We start from the raw sequence: 17,254 nt of genomic DNA, 5'->3' as shown, positions 1-17,254 counted from the left end.
GATTGTGAGTCTTTTCTTGCTGATCTCATGTATGGTTCGTACTTGTTTTTACCGGACCTTTTTTCGGTTTCCGCCCGTCTCGAACTTACCTTTTCTTCTTTTTGAGACCGTGAGATAATATCTTCTTCTATCCTTAGCTTCGTGCTCTTCTTCTATCCTTAGCTTCGTGCTATACCTGTTGTAAACGTCACTCCATGTTGTGGTTAGAAATTCACAAAGACTTTCCTTGAGTCGCCTCGTAGCTTCTGAACTTTTTTCATTCAAATTATTTGTGAAGGCTATAGCTACCCAATTGTCAGGTACACGCGGTAACGTCATTCTTTCACTTTGGAACCTGTCCACGAACTCTCTAAGCAATTCTGAGTCCCCTTGCTTGATTTTGAAAATATCTTCCATTCTTTTTTTGACTTTTTGAGCCCCCGAGTGTGCTTTGAAGAAAGAATCTACAAGCTCATCAAAAGAATTTATGGAATTTTCAGGTAAAAGAGAATACCATGTTAATACTCCCTTAGTGAGTTTTTCACCGAATATTTTGACCAATACTGATTCAATTTCCTGTTTGGTCAAGTCGTTGCCTTTTACGCCTGTTATGAATGCAGTCACGTGGTCTCGTGGATCAGTTGTTCCATCGTATTTTGGGATATTAGGCATTTTGAATTTCTTTGGATTTGGGGGAGGAGTAACACTTGGCTTCCAAGGTTGTTGTGAATATTTATCCATATCTATCCCTTTAATTACGGGCGGCATCCCAGGAATTTACTCTATGCGGTCACTTTACTCCTTGAGCTGTTTCTGCAATGTTAGTACTAAATTTTGTAAACCAGAATTAACTAAGTTACCTGGTTCTCCTTCTCATTATTCAGTGGGGGTTCCACCACTGCCTGAATTAGCAAGCCCAGAACGAGGGTTCTCCAAAGTGTTGTTATTTGGAGTAGGTGTGGGTGGTGCGGCGGGTAATTGATTAACAAATGCCTCAAGAGCTTTGTTGACTTGTTGAGCGATTAGCTTTTGCAAAGCTTCATCAATAGCTTCAACATTTTCAAATTGAGCATTTTCATTTGCATGAGATCCATTAGGAGTGCCCTCTCGAGACCATCGAGGGAAGTTTTGTTGAGAAGGGTTCGGAGTGTGCTCATCCTGAAGATTCCCTTGGAGTTGATGATTTCCTTGGTTTCCTTGGGTGTTGTCATTAATGTTTGACATGACTGATGTAACAAAAAGATTAGGCTAAGAACGAATAGATTATCAGATTCCCGGTAACAAAACTAATTTGTTTAACCAAAAAGTGAAATTTCGGTTAAAGCCTTAATTTAGAAGAACTCGGGTTAATGATAATCAAAGAATGAATAAAGGAAAGTGATTTTGCCAACAATAAGATAATCAGAAGAAAACAAAGTAAACCAATGTATTCAGATAGTATTTCGTGTCCTTACAAATGATCCATTCTCTTCCATTTATAGCTATCTCCAAGTTATACGTTATGCCTTTGTCATAATAAGGCTATTATAGACAATTAAAGACATTAAATTCTACGTTATATAATCATTGTGATTCAATTCCCTAACTTTTTAGTATTTAATTCTTATTAAATACTGTATCTGTACTCTCTTGTGATGTCAGATTCATTCTCCTTGATTTTTGGATTAAATAGGTACGAGCGTTGAGTCTTCTGAGTAACCGCTCGTGCCACTTCATGTGCCGCTGCTCGTATCTGTTTCAACTCGTGCCTCTTTGCTAATCATCATCCTTTGACCAGCCTCCATGTCATGACACGTCATCTTTCAATCACTTCAATATGTAAACTCAATTTTTCCCAATACAGCGACATCTTCAAATAAGTTTGATTTCTTTATTTAACTTTTCTATAAATCGAGGATTTAGATTTTCTAGAAGGGTGTTTAGATTTTTTTTAATATTTTAGTTGTGAGGTTCTAAAATCATGAAAATCATGAAAAATACGAAAATACCATGCATTACATTTAGATTTTGTTTTTATACTTTATAGGATTAATTAGTTAATTAATTATTGTACTAAAAATGAAAATCATAAAAATAGCTCATCTTACATTTTTACCTTTTAATATTTAGATTATTGATTTTTCTCTTTTGATTTAGGATCAAGTAATTTTTATAATTATTATAATTAGTTACTTTTACAATTTAGATTAATTTAGGATTTTTAATTAAAAAAAAGAGAAAGAAAAATAAAGGAAAAAGGAATAAAAGAGGTAATTAAAAAAAGAGGTTTTAATATGAATTTGAGTTAATTCTTTGTATAAATTAATCCAATTCTTCTCCAAAACTAACCCAGATCCAAGCCCAAATTCAAATCAACCCCAATCCAAATACACTTAAACTATCAACCCAAACTATCCCCGTACAATTAAAACCAAGATATGAGACCTAGCAAAAAGGGAGGACGCCCCATCTCAATAACCAAGGCGCCGTTCCTGGGCCTTCTTCTTCATTTTCTAGAAATGAACAGAGATCCCACTTTCAAAAAAAAAAAAAAAAAAAGACCTGAACGTCGTACCCTCCCCTTCTTCTTCTCCAATTCCCTCTTCTTCTACACCCATTAGCAGCTCCCTCCTCTCTAAAAAAAACGAACAACTCATAGAACTTCACTCAAAATTCGAACAGAAAAGAGGAATATAGAAACGTTAATTAAAGGCTTCAGTTTCAGATCTTATAGCCTCACTTTCTTCTTCTTTTTCCCCGTCTCTTTGAACAATCAGAGAACTAAAAACTAGAGAAGGCAGCAAAGTTCAGTGACTTTTGATTTCTCTACTACTCGAGATTTCCCATGGCTTGAGGAGACAGAATATTCTCGATGGCGATCGAAGCTGAAATTGCCTAAGCTTGAACCAGTAACGGATAACCTTCAGTTTGCTGTGTATTTTTATGGTATTTTTAAGCTGTGTGGGTATAGGAAGCTGTTGGTTGTTGGTGTCCATTTGCGCTGAGTTTCCTGCTTCTTTCTTTGCTTTTATTCGGCTATTTGGAACTTTGTTACTACTGATTGAGGTATGAATCTCGTTTTCGAATACCTGGGTTTAAATTTTAATGTAATGGTGTTAAGTTCTTGTTCATATAATAAGAAATTTTTATAGAAATTTCAGAATGTTTAAAGTGTGCCTATATCTGTTGGTTCAAATGAATTTCAGAATGTTTAAGGTGTTAATTATTGAATTTATGAGGCAATTGAACTTTGTTATTCATGAAATGTGATTTAAGTTCCGTGTCAATCTAATTTGAATCACTGTCTTGCAATTATCTCCTTTAGTTGAAATGTGTGGCTAATCCTAGATAATATCTATAGATATCCATGTAACTCATTTCATGTAAGATTCAGCAGTAGCTTCGACTGTATACTGTTGGTTTTGCTTTAATTTGAAAATTAAGTGATGAATTCAAGTTAGAATTTAAAGTATTATGAAGGGTCGTGAGCCACTATTTAGATTTTGTATCATGATAATCATTTGATGTTGGTATGTAATTTGAACTATTATGTACTAGTAGTATCAAGAATGGTTCCCAGATGATTGTTTTAAGTTTGGAACAGACGTGTATTGATGTTTGAGAAAGTTTGCATCCTTTTGTCTTGTTTTTTTATATGCTCTTATAAAAATCATGTGGAAAAGCTCACTTGCATCACTGTATGACTATTTCAGCTCGTTTAAATTGTTGGGGAGTGTGAGCATTTAATTGAGTTCACACCAACTTATGAATCCAATTTTGCTTTTGTGAATGCAATTAAAGTGTTTTCAGCCCCTGATGATTACATAATTGGTGATGGGGCTAAATCAATTGGTCCTAAGGGAATTCAAGAGTTCAGTCAGAATATGACATTACAAACATTAGAATCTGTTCATATGATTAATGTTGGAGGGTTAAAGTTAACTCCTTTTAATGATACTATGTGGAGAAGTTGGGTTCCTGATGAGGATTTTCTTGTCTTGAAATCTGCTGCTAAAATAGTAAGAACCTCTCATGTTCCAAAGTATCAAAAGGCTGGTGCCACAAGGGAAATTGCTCAATGTTACACATTCGTAGCTTGCTTTAGGCGCGATAATTAACTATCGTGATTATGAGTACGGTTCCCGTGGCATAGTCATGCTACATAATTCCCAATTCGGGTGTGCATTTCATGTGACCCGATCATAACAACTTCGAATAATAATAAAATAAACATGTTGCGAATCGCTGATGCATTTCATGTAGTGTGGTTTGCGGTGTGTCCCAAAACAGCAGGTGTACGACAATCGTAACTTGTTCAAGAAATAATTTCATAAATCCTAAAAGCGGTAAAATAATTAAAAAGCATTTTTATAAAGTTACAAATGCACAATAGGTTTAAAATGTGTAGTAAACTAGATAATAGGCCATTTATTAATAGTTTAAGCGACCGTGCTAGAACCACAGAATACGGGAATGCCTAACACCTTCTCCCGGGTTAACATAATTCCTTATTTAGAATTTCTGGTTCACAGACTTATAAAATAAAGTCGAAATTTCCTCGAATTGGGATTTTAAAATAAGCCAATGACTTGGGACACCAAATAAACTATTCCAAGTGGCGACTCTGATAATTTAAATAATCATATATCGAATAATGTCACTTTAATTGGAAAAATTCTCTTATGTACCCCTCGGGTGGTAAAAAGGAGATATGACATCCCTCATATTATTTTTATGATAATCTAATCATCTAAATTCATCATTTATGCCCAAATAATTTTTAAATATTTTAATTGCTTTTTTACAATCATATTTGCATTTTAGGCTAGAATTGCATATTTTTGCAACAATAGCCTCCTATATATATGGATAATTATATCATCTATACAGAAAATAACTTTTCATATTTTTACATAGGTATTTTAAAATATTTTCATGCATAAATCACATTTTTATCATTTATAAATTATTTTATAAAATTATTTTATTAAATTAATTGGGTATTTAAAATCTAGCCCCTGGAAAATACTAATTTTCGGACCCAAAAAACCAGCCCAAACCCTTAACCCAATTCACCCAGGCCCAAAGGCAATTAAGCCCGACCCAGACCCCTCTAATCTTGGCTGTTGATCTCTGAGATCAACGGCCCACATTGGTTCTTACCATTTTTACCTCTAAACGACTCCCTTAACCTAAATCATTTCCCCACCTGTGATGACCCGATCAGGCGTCTCATGAGATACCGCTTTGTTTTCCCTATTTCTGCTTTCTTATGCTTCGTTTATCCATGTTATGTGGTATCGAGTTGGTCGGATCGAATCCGGAATGATTTTGGTAAGGTTTGAGACACTTATTCTCTTTTGAGGAAGCTTAAGTTGGAAAAGTCAACCGAATGTTGATTTATGTATTAGAGGGTTTAGATGTGAGTTCCGACGGTTCAGATAACTCCAGGAGGTAATTTGGGACTTAGGAGCGCGATCGGAATGAGTTTTGGAGGTTCAGAGTAAATTTAAGCTTGAATTGGCGAAGTTGATATTTTGGTGATTTTCGGTTGGTAGGCGAGATTCTGATGTAGGGGTCGGAATGGAATTCTGAGAGTTGCAGAAGTTTCGTGTGTCATTTGGGATGTGCGTGCAAAATTTCACGTTATTCGGACGTAGTTTGGTTGAGTTTTTGATCAAAAGCGTAATTTAGAAGATTTTGGAATTCTTAGGCTTGAATCTAATGTGTTTTGGTTGATTTGATGTTGTTTGAGGTGTTTTGAAGATTTGTACAAGTTTGAATAAGGTTTTGAGATATGTTGCTGCCTTTGGTTGAGGTCCCCGGGGGACTCGGGTGAGTTTCGAGGGGTTGAACGGATCATTTTTAAGTTAAGAAAATTGTAGATTTTGGTTTCAGCTGTTGCAGGCATTTTAGTCTTCGCGTTCGCGAAGTGTCAGGAAGGGAGGCGTCAGGTTTGGCCTTCGCGTTCTTGAAGGGGAGTCCCGCATTCGCGAAGGGCCGGAATGGTAAGCATCGCGTTCGCAAGAGTCTTGGTTGCGTTCGCGTAGGTTGGTGAAGCTGAGGCATCGCGTTCGCGATATTGAAGTCGCGTTTGCGAAGTAGAGTTTTGGTCAACAGAATTTTTGTGCTTCGCGAATGAGAGGCGTTGATCGCGTTCGCGAAGAAGGAAATTAAGACCTGGGCAGAAGGTTTAAAAGGTCGTCTTGTCCGCGAATGTGAGGTTTATTTCTTCCATTGTTAGTCGTTTTTGGAGCTTTTTGAAGGGGATTGAAGAAGGATTCAAGGGGAATCACTTGGAGGTAAAATTCTTGGACTTAAAACTCGATTCTAATGTGAATTCCACCCAAATAATCATGGAAACTAAGCCAAAAATTGAAGAAATAGGGCTTGGAAACTTAGATCTTTGATTGAGGATTTGAAGGACCATTTGAGGTCGGATTTCGGAACTTTTGATATGTATGAACTCGTGGGGAGGTAAGGAATCTATTGATGTACAAATTATCAAATTTCGAGACGTGGGCCAGGGGGTCGGGTTTTGGTAATTTCGGGATTTGTGTCGTATTTTGATTATTTTCGTTTGGGCTTCGTTCTCTTAGCATATTTTGACGTCGTCTTTCTGATTTTGGATAGATTTGATGCGAGTGGAGGACGATTCGAGGTGCAAATGCGTTGCGAGCTAGAAATTTGATCGGTTCGAGGTGAGTAATGATTATAAATGATGTTCTGAGAGTTTGAAACCCCAGATTGCACATCGTGGTGCTATATTGAGGTGACACACACGCTTGATGACGAGCGTGGGGTCGTGTACTGTTGGGGATTGTGACTTAGTCTGTCCCGAATGACTATTTTACCGCATATTTGACTGAAATCTATTTGCTATCATCCTGATTTGGGCTGAATGCCATATTTGGGCCTTGTGCCAACTATTTGAACCCTTTGGCTTGTGAGGATTTTGACTGAGTAAGGGCGAGGGCCTATGTTGTGAGGAAATATTTGATACTAATTATGAGGTCGAGGGCTTGAGATTTGTATGCCACGAGGTGACTTGATTGATATGAAGTCGATGGCCTAGTGATGATGCCAGGAGGTGGTTTGATATTGCGCTTGGGCCGTAAGGGGCCCCTCCAGGAGACTGTACACCCCTAGTGAATGCGGGTACCCATTGTGATGTGAGATTGAGCCCAAGGGGCTGGTATTGTTCTATGTGATTTGCCGAGGGGTTGGTACTGTTTTGAGATGTTGCTCGAGGGGCGGATTTGTTGATATTGTACCCGAGGGGAGAACCTTTATGTGTTTATTTTCATAATTTACTGTCAGTTACATGCTTAATTATTGAAAAAGGGCTTTTCATGAAGTTAAATTGAGTTAAAGGATTTTTACCTATCTTTCACTGGTTTTACTGCTTCATTATAGCATGCATTTGTGCCTTACGTGATTTCCTGCTTTCAGTCTTTATTTACGATTATTACTTACTGAGTTGGAGTACTCACTTTACTCCCTGCACCCTGTGTGCAGATTCAAGCGTATCTGGTCCCGCTTTCGAGTGCTGATCATTCTGGCTTAGGCAGATCCAAGGAGTCTCTAGGTAGCTGTTGGCGTTCGCAGCTCGAAGCTCTTCCCTATCTTTTTTATGTTAGTTTCTGTATTAAACTCTGTAGTTATATATATTGGAGTATTCTGTTTTGTTAGATGCTCATGACTAGTGACACTCCGGTATCGGGCTGTGTTCGGGTTGTATTCCGCATATTATACTATCGTTTGCTTAAACTTTGGTTCGTTTATTCATGTTTAGACTATTTCTTGATGCTTACTTGTTAATAATTGGAAAATGAGAAGTGTCGGCTGGCCTTGTCTTCACGAGAGGTGCCATCACGATCGGGTCCGGGTTTAGGGTCGTGACAAATTGATATTAGAGCCTAGGTTACATAAGTTTCACGAGTCATGAGCATGTTTTGTAGAATCTCGCAGATCGGTATGAAGACGTCTGTATTTATCTTCGAGAGACTGCAGAACCTTTAAGAAAAACTTCATATTCTTGAAATTTTTGTCGTGTGAATTTTTTATTCGAGTACTAAACTTCTGTTATTCTATTCTCTCATAGATGTTGAGGACACGCGCTACCGGCCATGATGGACGACCACTGGTACCACCAGCCGTGGCCACCAGAGGCCGAGGATGCGGCCGTGGTCGTGGTCGTGGTAAGGGCAAAGCAGCTAGGGCAACACTTGCAGATCCACCAGTTGCCCAGTTCAGGATCAGGTCCCAGTTATGGATGCTCCAACAACACCAACTCAGGCACCAACTGTGCCCATTATGATTCCAGGTCTTCAGTAGGCCTTGGCTCAGATCTTATCAGTTTGCACTGGCCTAGTTCAGGCGGTTTCAACCACTACAGCCGCAGTTACTTCTCATGTTGGGGGAGGCAATCAGACTCCCTCCGCTCGCACACCTGAGCAGGTCGTGCAGGGACTTCAGACGCCGGGGGCACATCCAACCCAACTAGTTGCAGCTGCTTAGGACTATGTAGTTCCTGCTATGCTATGCCGGAGGATGAGCAATGTAGGTTGGAGAGGTTTGGTAGACTGCAGCCTCCGACCTTCAGTGGTGCAGAGGGCGAGGATACCCAGGGTTTCTTAGATAAGTGCCAGAGGATGCTTCGTATGACAGGTATTCTGGAGACCAGCAGGGTCGCTTTCACTACTTATCAGTTTTCTGGAGCTGCCTTTGCTTGGTAGGAGGCTTTCGAGAGGCGTAGGCCTGTTGGTGCAGTACCTCTTACCTGCAGCAGTTCTCCGTCCTCTTTATGGAGAAGTATATGCTGCAATCCCACAGAGAGGAGATGCGTAGGGAGTTTGAATGGTTGCGTCAGGGAGATGACTGTGACGCAGTACAAGATGAGGTTCTCTGAGTTAGCTCGTCATGCTATTTGGATGGTTTCGACAGATAGAGAGAGGATTAGGAGGTTTGTTGATAGCCTCACTTATCAGCTTCGTATTCTCATGATCCGGGAGAGGGTGATTGGTGCTACTTTCGAGGAGGTTGTGGATATCGCTCGTGAGATTGCGTTTGTTCGTCGCTAGAAGCGCGATGAGAGGGAGGCAAAGAGGCCTCGAGGATTTGGTAGTTATAGTGGTACTCTTTCGAGAGGTCAGTTTCAGCACGACAGAGGCCGTCTATTTAGGCATGCCCAGCCAGCTCGCCCAAGTTCGTGGGGCGTCATTACGCCATGGTTCTCACAGTTCTCATCAGGGCAAGTTCATCACTTAGTGCCCTTCCAGCTCAGAGTTCATCATGTGCTCCATCAATTCAGGGCTCTTTTATGCCGAGTGCATCTACTAGTCACTCCGGTGTGAGAGGTTCCCTTCAGTCCCCTTCTCCAGTACCTGAGAGTTGTTATGAGTGTGGTGAGTTGGGTCATATGTGGAGGTAGTGCCCTCGTCGTCTTGCGAGCTCATCTCAGCAGAGGGGTCAATCATCGGCTTCAGCGCCAGTTACTTCACCAACACCCGCCCAGCCAGCTAGGGGTGGAGGTCAGTCAGCTAGGGGTCGCCTCATAGGGGGAGGTCGATCAAGTGACGGTCAGGCCCGTTTCTATGCACTTCCAGGCAGACCTGATGCTATTACTTCAGATGTTGTTATTACAGGTATTGTTTCAGTCTGCCATAAAGATGTCTTTGTATTATTTGATCCCGATTCTACCTTTTTATATGTGTCATCATACTTTGCTCGTTATTTGGGTACCCTCGTGAGTTTTTTGTTTCACTTGTTCATGTATCTACCCCGATAGGTGATACTATTATTGTAGATCGTGTGTACCGGTCGTGTGTGGTGACTATTGAGGGTCTGGAGACCCGTGTGGATCTTTTATTATTGTGGATGGTGGATTTCAATGTCATTTTAGGCATGGATTGACTATCTCCGTGTCGTGCTATTCTGTACTGTCATGCTAAGACAGTCACATTGGCTATACTGGGTGCACTACAGATCGAGTGGCAAGGTGTGACTGATTATGTTCCTAGTAGAGTGATCTCATTCTTGAAGCCCAGCGTCTGGTTGGGAAGGTTTGTCTTTCGTATTTAGCCTTTGTGCGGGATGTCGGTGATGATACTCTCTCTAATGATTCTGTTCCAGTTGTGAGGGATTTTCCCGATGTGTTTCCTACAGACCTGCCGGGCATGCCACCGGACAGGGATATTGATTTTGGTATTGACTTGGTGCCGGGCACTCAGCTCATTTCTATTCCGTGGTATCGTATAACACCAACGGAGTTGAAGGAATTAAAGGAACAACTTTAGGAACTCCTTGATAAAGGGTTCATTCGACCTAAAGTGTCACATTGGGGTGCGCCAGTTCTATTTGTGAAGAAGAAAGATGGCACTATGAGGATGTGCATTGATTATAGACAATTGAATAAAGTAACAATTAAGAACACGTATCCTTTGCCTCGCATTGATGATTTATTCGACCAGCTTCATGGAGCGAGAGTGTTTCCAAGATTGATCTCTGTTCCGGTTATCACCAGTTGAAGATCAGAGACTCGGATATTCGTAAGACAGCTTGCAAGACCTGATATGGTCATTATGAGTTCTTGGTGATGTCTTTTGGGCTGACCAATGCCCTAGCAACGTTCATGCATTTGATGAACAAGTGTGTTCCGGTCTTATCTTGACTTGTTTGTCATAGTCTTCATTGATGATATTCTTGTATATTCGCGTAGTCAGGTGGAGCACACGTAACATTTGAGAGTTGTGTTGCGGAGATTGAGAAAGGAGAAACTTTATGCAAAATTTTCTAAGTGTGAGTTTTGGCTCAGTTCAGTGGCTTTCTTGGGGCACGTGGTGTCCAACGAGGCTATTCAGGTTGATCCGAACAAGATAGAGGCAATTCAGAGTTGGCCCAGACTGTTCTCAGCCACAGAGATTCACAGCTTCTTGGTTTGGCGGGTTATTATCGCCATTTTGTTTAGGGATTATCATCTATTGCATCGCCCTTGACCAAGTTGACTCAGAAGGGTGCTTCATTTGTATGGTCGAACGGGTGTGAGGAGAGCTTTCGGAAGCTCAAGACAGTTTTGACCAGAGCTCCAGTGTTAGTTTTGCCATCAACTTTAGGTTCATATACCGTGTATTGTGATGCTTCGAGAGTTGGTATTGGTTGTGTATTGATGCAAGAAGGTAGAGTTATTGCTTATGCTTCTCGTAAGTTGAATCCCCATGAGAAGAACTACCCTGTTCATGATTTGGAGTTGGCTGCCATAGTTCACACGTTGAAGATTTGGAGACATTACTTGTACGGTGTGTCTTGTGAGGTGTTTATTGATCATCGTAGACCCCAGCACTTGTTCAAATAGAAGGATCTTAATTTGAGGCAGCAGAGATAGTTGGAGTTGCTTAAGGATTATGATATCACTATATTATATCATCCGGGAAAGGCCAATGTGGTGGCCGATGCTTTGAGCCAAAAGGCGGTGAGTGTGGGGAGTTTGACATATATTCCAGTTGGGGAGAAACCTCTTGCAGTTGATGTTCAGGCTTTGGCCAATCGGTTCGTTAGGTTAGATATTTCGGAGCCTAGTCGGGTATTGGCTTGTGTGGTTTCTCGGTCTTCCTTATATGATCGCATCAGGAAGCACCAATATGATGAACCGCATTTGCTTGTCCTTAAAGATAGAGTTCATCACGATGATGCCAGAGATGTGAGCATTGATGATGATGGGGTGTTGAGGATGCAAGGCCGAATTTATGTGCCCAATGTGGATGGGCTTCGGGAGTGGATTTTGGAGGAGCCCCATAGCTCGTAGTATTCCATTTATTCGGTTACCGCGAAGATGTATCTGGATTTGAGGCAACACTATTGGTGGCAGAGAATGAAGAAAGACGTTGTGAGATTTGTAGCTCGGTGTCTCAATTGTCAGCAGGTGAAATATGAGCATCAGAGATCGGATGACTTGCTTCAGCGGATAGATATTCTAGAGTGGAAGTTGGAGAGGATCACTATGGACTTTGTAGTTGTACTTCTACGGACCTTGAGGAAGTTCGATGCCATTTGGGTGATTGTGGATCGGCTGACCAAGTTTGCGCACTTCTTTCTTGTGTGTACTACCTATTCTTCAAAGCGGTTTGCAGAGATCTATATCCGGGAGATTGTTCGTTTGCATGGTGTCCCAGTTTCCATCATTTCAGATAAGGGCACTCAGTTTATATCACAATTTTGGAGGTTTGTGCAGTGAGAGTTGGGTATTCAGGTTGAGTTGAGCACAACTTTTCACTCTCAGACGGATAGGCAGTCCGAACACACTATTTAGATATTGGACGACATGTTGCGTGCTTGTGTCATGGATTTCGGAGGGTCATGGGATCAGTTTCTACCGTTTGCAGAGTTTGCGTATAACAACAACTACTAGTCGAGTATTCAGATGGCTCCATATAAGGCTTTGTATGGGAGGCGGTGTAGATCTCTAGTTGGTTGGTTCGAGCCCGGTGAGGCCAGGCTATTGGGGACAAACTTGGTGCAGGATGCTTTGGAAAAGGTGAAGGTGATTCAGGAGAGGCTTCGTACAGCGCAGTCGAGGCAAAAGAGTTATGCTGACAGGAAGGTTCGAGATGTGTCCTACATGGTTAGCGAGAAGGTTCTGTTAAATGTTTCGCCCATGAAGGGTGTTATGAGATTCGGGAAGAAAGGGAAGTTGATTCCTCGGTTCATTGGGCCTTTTGAGGTGCTTTGGAGGATTGGGGAGGTGACTTACGAGCTTGCTTTGCCACCCAGCTTGTCGAGTGTGCATCCGGTATTTCATGTTTCTATGTTCCGGAAGTATATTGGAGATCCGTCTCATGTTTTGGATTTCAGCACGGTTCAGTTGGATGAAGATTTGACTTATGATGTAGAGCCATCAGCTATTTTGGGTCATCAGGTTCGAAAGTTGAGGTCAAAGGATATAGCTTCAGTGAAAGTGCAGTGGAGAGGTCGGCCTGTAGAGGAGGCTATCTGGGAGACCGAGCGGGAGATGTGGAGCAGATATCCTCACCTGTTTAGGCTTCAGGTATGTTTCTTGACTCATTTGAGAATGAACCTTTGTTTAAGTTATGGAGGATGTGACGACCCGACCAATCGTCTCATGAGTTACCGCTCCATTTTCCCTATTTTTGCTTCCTTATGCTTCGTTTATCCGTGTTATGTGGTATCGGGTTGGTCGGACGAATTCGGAATGATTTTGGTAATATTTGAGACACTTAGTCTCTTTTGAGGAAGCTTAAGTTGGAAAAGTCAACCGGATGTTGACTTATGTCTTAGGGGCTTGTATGTGAGTTCCGATGGTTCGGATAGCTTCGGGAGGTGATTTGGGACTTAGGAGCGCGATCAGAATGTGTTTTGGAGGTTCAGAGTAGATTTAGGCTTGAATTGGCGAAGTTGATATTTTGGCGATTTCCGGTTGGTAGGCGAGATTTTGATATAGGGGTTGGAATGGAATTCCGAGAGTTGTAGTAGTTTCGTTGTGTCATTTGGGATGTGCGTGCAAAATTTCAGGTCATTTGGACGTGGTTTGGTTAGATTTTTGATCAAAAGCGTAATTTAGAAGATTTTGGAATTTTTAGGCTTGAATTCGATGTGTTTTTGGTTGATTTGATGTTGTTTGAGGTGTTTTGAAGATTTGTACAAGTTTGAATAAGGTTTTAAGATGTGTTGTTGCCTTTGGTTGAGGTCTCAGGGGCCTCGGGTGAGTTTTGAAGGGTTGAATGGATCATTTTTAAGTTAAGAAAATTGCAGATTTTGGTTTCAGCTGTTGCAGGCATTTTGGTCTTCGCATTCGTGAGTAGACCCTCGCGTTCGCGAAGGGTCAGGAAAGGAGGCGTCAAGTTTGGCCTTCGTGTTCGCGAAGGGGAGTCCCGCGTTCGCAAAGGGTCGGAATGGTAAGCATCGCGTTCGCGAGAGGCTTGGTCGCGTTTGCGTAGGTTGGTGAAGCTGAGGCATCTCGTTCGCGATGTTGAGGTCGCGTTCGCGAAGAAGAGTTTTGGTTAACAAAATTTTTGTGCTTCGCGAACGCGAGGCGATGACCGCGTTCACGAAGAAGGAAATTAAGACCGGGGCAGAAGGTTTAAAAGGTCGTCTTGTCCGCAAATATGGTTTTTATTTCTTCCATTGTTGGTCGTTTTTGAAGCTTTTTGAAGGGGATTGAAGAAGGATTCAAGGGGAATCACTTGGAGGTAAGATTCTTGGACTTAAAACTCGATTCTAATGTGAATTCCTCCTAAATAATCATGGAAATTAAGCTAAAAATTGAAGAACTAGGGCTTGGAAACGTAGACTTTTGATTGAGGATTTGAAGGACCATTTGAGGTTGGATTTAAGAATCTTTGATAGGTATGAACTCGTGGGGAGATAAGGAATCTATTGATGTAAAAATTATCGAATTCCGAGATGTGGGCCCAGGGGTCGGGTTTTGGTAATTTTGGGATTTATGTCGTATTTTGATTATTTTCGCTTGGGCTTCATTCCCTTAGCATATTTTGACGTCCTCGTTCTGATTTTGGATAGATTCGATGCGAGTGGAGGCCGATTCGAAGGGCAAAGGCGTCGCGAGCTAGAGATTTGACCGGTTCGAGGTGAGTAATGAATGTAAATGATGTTCTGAGGGTTTGAAACCTCGGGTTGCACATCGTGGTGCTATATTGAGGTGACACACATGCTTGATGACGAGCGTGGGGTCGTGTACTGTTGGGGATTGTGACTTAGTCCATCCCGAATGACTATTTTACCACGTATTTGATTGAAATCTATTTGCTATCATCCTGATTTGGGCTGAATGTCATATTTGGGCCTTGTACTAACTATTTGAAACCTTCGGGGAGTTTTACTGGTATTTTCACACTGTTTTGACTTTATACTTGAACTCAGTCATCTTATATTTCACTGTTTTTCATACTCAGCTATGCTTACTCTGTTTTTAACACTTACATGATCTTTTAAATAATATTTTTGGGCTGAGAACCATGTTTTACTATTGCCCAAGTAGCTTGTAAGGATTTTGACTAAGTAAGGCCGAGGGCCTATGTTGTGAGGAAACATTTGATACTGATTTTGAGGCCGAAAGTCTGAGTTATGTACGCCACGAGGTGGCTTGATTGATATGAGGCCGAGGGCCTAGTGATGATGCCACGAGGTGGCTTCATATTACGCTTGGGCCGTAAGGGGCCCCTCCAAGAGTCTATACACCCCCAGTGAGTGCGGGTACCTATTGTGATCTGAGATTGAGCCCGAGGGGCTAGTATTGTTTTACGTAATTGTCCGAGGGGCTGATACTGTTTTGAGATTTTGCCCGAGGGGCGAATTTGTTGATACTGTGCCCGAGAGGCGAACCTTTATGTGTTTATTTTCATAATTTACTGTCAGTTACCTGCTTAATTGTTGAAAAAAGGCTTTTCATGAAGTTAAATTGAGTTAAGGGATTTTTACCTATCTTTCACTGGTTTTATTGTTTTTAAATGGTTTTACTGCTTCATTATAGCATGCTTTTGTGTCTTACGTGATTTTCTGCTTTCACTCTTTATTTATGATTATTACTCATTGAGTTGGAGTACTCACTTTACTCCCTGCACCATGTGTGCAGATTCAGGCGTATCTGGTCTCGTTCCCGAGTGCTGATCATTCCGGCTCAGGTGAATCCGATGAGTCTCTAGCTAGTTGTTGGCGTTCGCTGTCCAGAGCTCTTCCCTATCTTACTTCTTTATGTTCTTAGTTTCTGTATTAAACTCTGTAGTTATCTATATTGGAGTATTCCGTTTTGTTAGATGCTCATGACTAGTGACACCCCGGTACCGGTTGTGTTCGGGCTGTATTTCGCATATTATACTATCGTTTGCTTAAACTTTGGTTCGTTTATTCATGTTTAGACTGTTTCTTATTGCTTAATTGTTAATAAATGAAAAATGGGAAGTGTTGGATGGCCTTGTCTTCACGAGATGTGCCATCACGATCGGGTCCAGTTTTAGGGTCGTAACACTACCATACCCTGCCGTCACCCGTTCCCTCCTCTCTCAAATGCTCTCTACCTAAACCCTAATCTTCAAGTGTCGTCACCAGCTTAGGCCTCCTTTCTACGATGTTTCTCTGTCGTCTCAGGCCTATATTGGCTTCCTATTTGCTATAGTATCTCCATCTCCTAGATCCTTGAGGAGATTCTCAAGGAATCATGTCAAGTCTACTTTACACTTTTGAATTTTCTTGCCTGTTTCAGGCTATTTGGCTCGACCTTGAGTATGATCTTTTTCATTTTTGTCTTAAATCCATGGTTTCCTAAGTCTATGCTCGTCTCTGTTGCCTTTCTAAAAACTCTAATTTTTATCCTTCGACCTTCTTAGATCTATCTAGGTCTGAGATGAATCGAATATATTTCACATGTTTTCACAAAAGTCTTATGGTTTTTCAATTGATCCTCCTTTTTTTCCTAAAAACTAGGGTTTACTAAACTCACCTTCTCAAATCTTTTTTGATTTTCGAGTGTTTAATCGTTGTTCTTAAGTGTTATTGACTGATTCATGTTAAGATTGTTTGGACCCTAGTCGATTTATGCTGAAGCCCCAATTTTCTTATACTTTTGCTTCGTTTGTGGGTTTTTCCGTGTCCCTCGTTGCATTGTTTCGTTCTGTGCTTTGACTCTCATGATTTCACCTTAGTCTAATTCAGTATCTTGTGACTCTTACCCTAGTTCATCTCTACTAGGATTTCTGAGTCGATCTTACGGCTAATTTCTGTGTGTTTATGAATTTTATTTAGCCTACTTGTCTATTTGTGGAAACTTATATTTTTTCCCTCTTTAAATTGGTACTATTTTGAATTTTGATTTACTGATTTGCTCGGTAAGAAAACTTATGTGCTGATTCTTGATTTATTCCCTTGTTTACGACTTTAATTATTCTTCTTACTTATTTAATTGCTTGTAATGTTAGTGATTCTTCACGATTATTTCCTTAATTAGACTCATTTTTGTTTACCTCTTTACTTAGGTCTGATTTGATTTCTTTCCTTAAACGAATCCTGGCCTTTAATCGTTGAGTAGTTATCCTCAATTAAATGAAGACTATGTTGATTTTGTGTGTAATTGATCTTGTGATTTCCCTAATTGCTGAGTGTTGATTTCTTTTACCTTATTCTGCTCCGCTCCTAAACTGCTATATATACTCTCCTCTATTCTCACTTCTGGACACGAACATTAGTTCACCACTACACTTATGCTCTAAAAGCTCTCTGTTCTTCCTTGCTACTTGTGACATTCATTGTCCTAGCCGGCTGAAAGCCA

At 40.8% G+C, this 17,254-nt stretch overlaps 1 long non-coding RNA gene across 1 annotated transcript; it reads left to right on the top strand.

Moving 5' to 3' along the window:
• The first annotated feature begins 2,363 nt into the window (after positions 1–2,363).
• LOC107830842 (uncharacterized) lies at positions 2,364–15,795 on the top strand. The gene is made up of 4 exons (XR_012694146.1): positions 2,364–3,024; positions 7,477–7,593; positions 8,063–9,605; positions 15,566–15,795. It is a non-coding gene; the product is annotated as an uncharacterized LOC107830842 (long non-coding RNA).
• Positions 15,796–17,254: the final 1,459 nt, after the last annotated feature.

The sequence above is a fragment of the Nicotiana tabacum genome, chromosome 8, assembly GCF_000715075.1.
Source record: "Nicotiana tabacum cultivar K326 chromosome 8, ASM71507v2, whole genome shotgun sequence".
NCBI classification, from domain to species: Eukaryota; Viridiplantae; Streptophyta; class Magnoliopsida; order Solanales; family Solanaceae; genus Nicotiana; species Nicotiana tabacum.
This window is presented reverse-complemented; position numbering and strand designations above follow the sequence as displayed.